This window comes from Triticum aestivum, chromosome 5A (assembly GCF_018294505.1).
Source record: "Triticum aestivum cultivar Chinese Spring chromosome 5A, IWGSC CS RefSeq v2.1, whole genome shotgun sequence".
Classification (NCBI taxonomy): Eukaryota; Viridiplantae; Streptophyta; class Magnoliopsida; order Poales; family Poaceae; genus Triticum; species Triticum aestivum.
Genome location: NC_057806.1, coordinates 388,955,137 through 388,960,907, shown reverse-complemented (window position 1 = coordinate 388,960,907; position 5,771 = coordinate 388,955,137).

Genomic DNA, 5,771 nt, shown 5'->3' with positions numbered 1-5,771 from the left:
GTCAATATTTGAAGTGGGGGGAGCCAAAGTGTGGCGCATCGCCGGCACCGGATACCTGTCTGGCACGCCGAAGAAGGCTTCCGAAGAGTGGCCTTCCGAATGGTTCTATATCGATGACGTCGCTCTTCCCGACCCTCTCCGTATGGGCCTTCCTGAATTTTCAAGTGCTCCATTGAAGAAACACCATAGCTGGCATCCTCGGAGCCTCGAGGAAGAGGATAGCGCAGAGATCAGTCTGATGTTGGGCAAGATTAAGATGCTTGCCTAGTCCGGATTGTCAATAGTCGAGGTAATGGCGATCTCCATAGCGCGGGGGGTCCAACCACTCCAATACAGAGGGCTGCCCATGTGGCACTACAACAGGGAAGACGACGCCTCATGCTACGGTCGGAAGGGCCCAAACACTCCCACCGCTCTGTCCAAAATATTGGCCGAACTGTATAAAGGGGAGAAAGAGGAGTTCACCCATCTCCAATATCGAGACGGATTTTCCATGTATAATCCTCCTAGCTAGGTAAGCTCTAACTCCACTATTTTACTCCTCCCTCTGAATTATTCTTGACAGGCATTATCCTATCCGCTTATAATAGGAATGGCAAAAGGTTGTCGAGGGGATCCATGACCTTGCCCCTCAGCCAAAGAATCGCAACCGAGATCTTGACCCCGGATATGAAGAAGATCCGGACATATTTGTGGAGCTCGAGGATGGAATACTCTATCAGATGAGCCATGACGGTACAGATGTACCCATCATCGCTGATTACCCCGGCCTCCTTCCCGCTTCGCATGTAAGTAATTTAAGAGGAACTTTCTTTGAAAGAGCTCCCTTACTATGCCTAACCCACCACACTATTCCGTGTTCCAAAGGGGAGGCGCTTAGCGCCGCAACATGCACTAGAAGCATCTCTGAGGGGAGCAGCGCCCACGCTTGGCGCATCTTCGAAGAGGAAGGCAAACAATAACACGGCAGAACCCTCGTTAAAGAGGTAAGGTTTTTATTTTCAAGAATACCCTTTCTGATCATCACATCAAATTGTAATGCCATTCACTGCTTTCTATCAGGAAAAATATCCGCCGGACTGTGTCCGGGGATCCGGCTAGACGTGCATCCACCAATCAGGTTCCAGGCCCTACCCAAAGGACGGGGGCTAACACGGGAGTGGCACCGAACTATCCTTCCATAGAGGATTCGGACGACATGTCCGTCACGAACTCTGAAGTGGAGAGTGCTATGAATCATCATCATTGGAGGGCCGTTCTTCGTAATCCCGGTTTTTCAAAAGAGGCATTTGATGCCTTCAATTCGGCCGATGCATACATCCAAGCTGCTCGGGATGGTATTGTCCGAGCCACAGACTAGCATCTGAAAGATATGCGGGTAAGCGTAGATTTAATAATCATACACCAGTAGCCCCAGAGACTTAAAGTAGTTGATACAACTAATTTAAGGATCAATGTATAACCAGGTGCTTACGGAGAAGAACAGTCTGTTATCCCAGGAGCTAGAAAAGTGTCGGACCCAGCTAGCTACTGCCAATGCCGAACTGGAAAAATCCAAGAAGGCATCTCCTGGTAATGTTTCCCTCCATCGAGAAAGCATAATGGTATACCAATAATGCTAGCACGGATGCTTACCTCTTAATAGGATCATTAGGTCAAGTGCAAGAAAATCTGGAAGCTACTCAAAGCGGAGAACGAGGAGCCAAAAAACTGTTAGTCGCGGGCGAGCATGCTCTAGCAAAGGTTGTTGTGGAGAAAAACAAGCTCCGGGATTCAAATACCCAACTGGGCAGGGAACTGAAAGATGTACGGGCCCAGCTGGCGGACTCCATAAAGGAGAATAAAAGGCTGCAGGGCGGCATATTCAGTATGTCGTCGAACTTACCTTCGAATAATTCGGAGGTAGAAAGGACTGATATAGTTATGTCTGCAGGTATGCTGACTGGCGGTCCCGAAGAGGAGATGTCCGGATCTTCGAGCGATCTGCTACAAGAGCTGTCGCAGGTGCATGAGCAAGCTCGGCAGGCGATGCGAAGTGTTGCCAAGGCCCTATGGCCATCCGCCTCCCCTCCGGGAAAGATGGAGGAGCTGATACAACTATTCAAGGGAGCGTGGCGGCACTTTCTACTATAGAAGATATCGGCCTGTCGGGAAGATGCACGAGAAGCTTGGGCCATGGTGAAAAACACGGTATACCAAGCTTGATCCGAATCATATGGCTCGGGTCAGACCTCTAGGGTCAGATAGAAAAGAAGTTCCCGTTAATTTGGTATATGACCAAGTAGAAGTAGCCGCCAAGTATTCCCAGCAGGATTGTAAATTAGACCGCCTACTAGACGGCATACAGGAGGAAGTTTTTGAGTCCTAGTGACTATGTACTTTCCTTGACATATGTGACTCTAGCTCAATTATAAAAACAATTGTCATGGCAGACCTTTTCGCTTCGACCTCTCGACCCGAAGGTGCGGAGTGTTTCCGAATACCTTAGCGGTAAAATAGACCGTGGTATGCGTCGGAACCAGGCATAGGGGTCATAGTTGCTTGAGCAGACAATGTGTATCCGGCTAGTTATGTTATATTACATTATGATTGTAAGAAACATCTTCCAGAGAGAATAGTTTCGTTAGGGGTTCCTTTCCCTGGGTGTGCATGAATTAAAATGCATGTCCAAACTGTGATTGATAACAGTACAGTATAGGTAGTCATCTAGGGGTTCACAATGGAAGGAATATACATCATATTTAGTCCGCCGACCGAATATTCTCTTAAGAACGCTAGCTTTCGGCTTCACCCAGTCTGAGGTACACATTCGGATGACCCGGCAGTAACAATCGCAGAGGTGCTCCCTTTGTGCCCTAGCCGAACTAACGGGGACGTAGGGCATAAGCACAGGAGCCAGCCAACCCAGCTTGGCCAAAACTTAAGTCATATCGATGCATATAATGGTGAAGAAAAGGTACATATGAGCAAAACACATATGTGATGAGCTTGATGCTCGGAAAATAAGCTTCTGTCTAGGAAGCCCCCAGGTATAGTGGACATACATTCTCTAGGATATGTACATCACAGGTGCACGATTTAGCCGTGCGAAAGAGTTTAAGTGCTAGGAAAAAGAAAAAACGAAAAGAGAAGAAAAAATAAAGGAGGCAACAGGGAGAAGGAGACAAACACATAGTTCGACGCTAGGCATAGAATCTTTGGATTTGGCCGCGTTCTAGGGGTTCAGCTCTAGGCGATTGTCTGATGCAGCAAGCAGGTGGTACCCTCCTCCCATGAGAACCTCGTAAATTATGAAGGGACCCTCCCACTTGGGCTTGAGTTTGTCCTTTTCTTCTCTGGCAAGTGTAGGACGAGTTCGCCGACATTATAAGTCTTGGCCCGTACTTCTCAACTTTGGTATCTGCGGGCCTGTTGCTAATAAAATGCGGAACGGGCTTTTGCAACATCGCGCTCCTCCTCCAGGGTATCTAGGTTGTCCTGCCGATCAAGCTCGGCCTCTCTCTCTTCGTACATGCGCACACGAGGTGAGTCATGGATAATATCGCAGGGCAACACAGCTTCCGCACCATACACCATGACAAAAGGTGTATATCCAGTAGTGCGGTTGGGCATGGTCCGCAGCCCCCAGAGTACGGAGTCAAGCTCCTCAACCCAATGCTTGTCTGATTCTTTCAAAGACCGCACTAGCCTAGGTTTGATGCCACTCATAATAAGACCATTAGCCCGTTCGACTTAATCGTTTGTTTGCGGCTGATAGACAGAGGCATAATCGTACTTAATGCCCAAATTAGCACACCAAGTTTTCACCTCATCGGCTGTGAAATTGGAGCCGTTATAGGTGATGATACTGTGTGGAACACCATAACGGTGCACCACGCCGGATATGAAGTCTATTACTGGCCCTGCCTTGGCCGTTTTGACCGGTTTGGCCTCTATCCACTTAGTGAATTTATCCACCATGACCAGCAGATACTTTTTATTATGGCTTCCTCCTTTAAGGGGTCCGACCATATCGAGCCCCCAGACCACAAAAGGCCAAGTGATGGGGACCGTTTGTAGAGCGGTGGGGGGCATGTGGCTTTGGTTGGTGAATAGTTGGCATCCAATGCAACGTTGGACAAGGTCCTGTGCATCTGCTCGGGTCGTCGGCCAGTAAAAACATGTACGATAGGCCTTGCTAACAAGGGCCCGAGCTGCAGCGTGGTGACCGCCGAGTCCGGCGTGAATTTCAGCCAAGAGATGCCGCCCCTCTTCCTCGGAGATACATCTTTGAAGAACTCCGGTAGTGCTTTTCTTCTAGAGCTCTCCTTCATGAACCTTGTAGGCCTTCGTGCGTTGACCAATGCGGCGAGCCTCATTCTGGTCCTCCGGGAGTTCCTTCCTATTGAGGTAGGCCAAGAAGGGTTTGGTCCATGGGGCAATGACTGCCATGATTAGATGGGCCGACGGTGTTATTTCGGTGGCTGAGCCCCCGATGATATCGTTGTGTTTGGAGGCTGGGGTTGTGTTCGGATCCGGACTGGTGTTACCGCTCTCCCCTTGCCACACCACGGACGGCTTAAAGAGCCTTTCCAGAAAGAGATTAGGTGGGACGGAGTCGCGCTTGGCGCCAATGCGAGCGAGGCCGTCCGCCGCTTGATTGCTTTCTCGAGCCAGGTGATGAAACTCAAGCCCCTCGAATCGAGACGACATTTTTAGGACGATGTTGCGGTAAGCCACCATCTTCGGATCTTTGGCATCAAAATCTCCATTTATTTGATATATTGTGAGGTTTGAGTCCCCGCGCACTTCCAGGCGTTGTATGCCCATAGAGACAGCCATCCGGAGACCATGTAATAAGGCCTCGTATTCGGCTGCGTTGTTGGAGTCTGTGTATAATATTTGGAGTACGTACTGGACTATGTCTCCAGTGGGGGACGTTAAAACGACGCCCGCTCCTAGTCCTGCCAGCATTTTGGAACCATCGAAATACATAACCCAGTTGGAATATGTGTCGTACTCTTTAGGGAGTTCGGCCTCTGTCCATTCGGCGACAAAGTCCGCCAGTACTTGGGATTTGATGGCTCGGCGCAGTTTGTATGTTATGTCGAATGGAAGGAGCTCAATGGCCCATTTGGCTATCTGGCCCGTAGCATCGTGGTTGTTTATTATATCATTGAGTGATACTTCGGAAGCCACCGTGATAGAACATTCTTGGAAGTAGTGTCGTAGCTTCCGGGATACCATGAAGACTGCGTATGCCATCTTTTGATAATGAGGTTACCGGGATTTGCATGGTGTGAGGACGGTGGTACGTAATATACCGGCTTCTGAAGTGGGAATTTGTGTACGTCCTGCTCTCGTTCCATGACGAGCACGGTGCTCACCACCTGGTGTGTTGTCGATATGTATAATAACATGGGTTTGCCGACGTTTGGTGCGGCCAGGATTGGGTTGCTCGCCAGAAGGGTTTTTATTTCTTCTAGTCTGGCTGTTGCCGCATCCGTCCACTCGAAGTGATTGGTGTGCCGGAGGAGGCGATACAATGGCAATGCTTTTTCCCCAATCTGGAGATAAAGCGGCTTAACGCTGCCACGCACCCAGCGAGTTTTTGGACCTGTTTAAGGTCCGTTGGTGTAGCTAATTGCGACAAGGCTCGGATTTTGGCTGGATTTGCTTCAATTCCTCTATTGGAAACGATGAAGTCCAGCAGCTTTCTAGCAGGAACGCTGAAAACACACTTGTCCGGATTGAGCTTTATGCCATATGCATGGAGGTTGTCGAATGTAAGA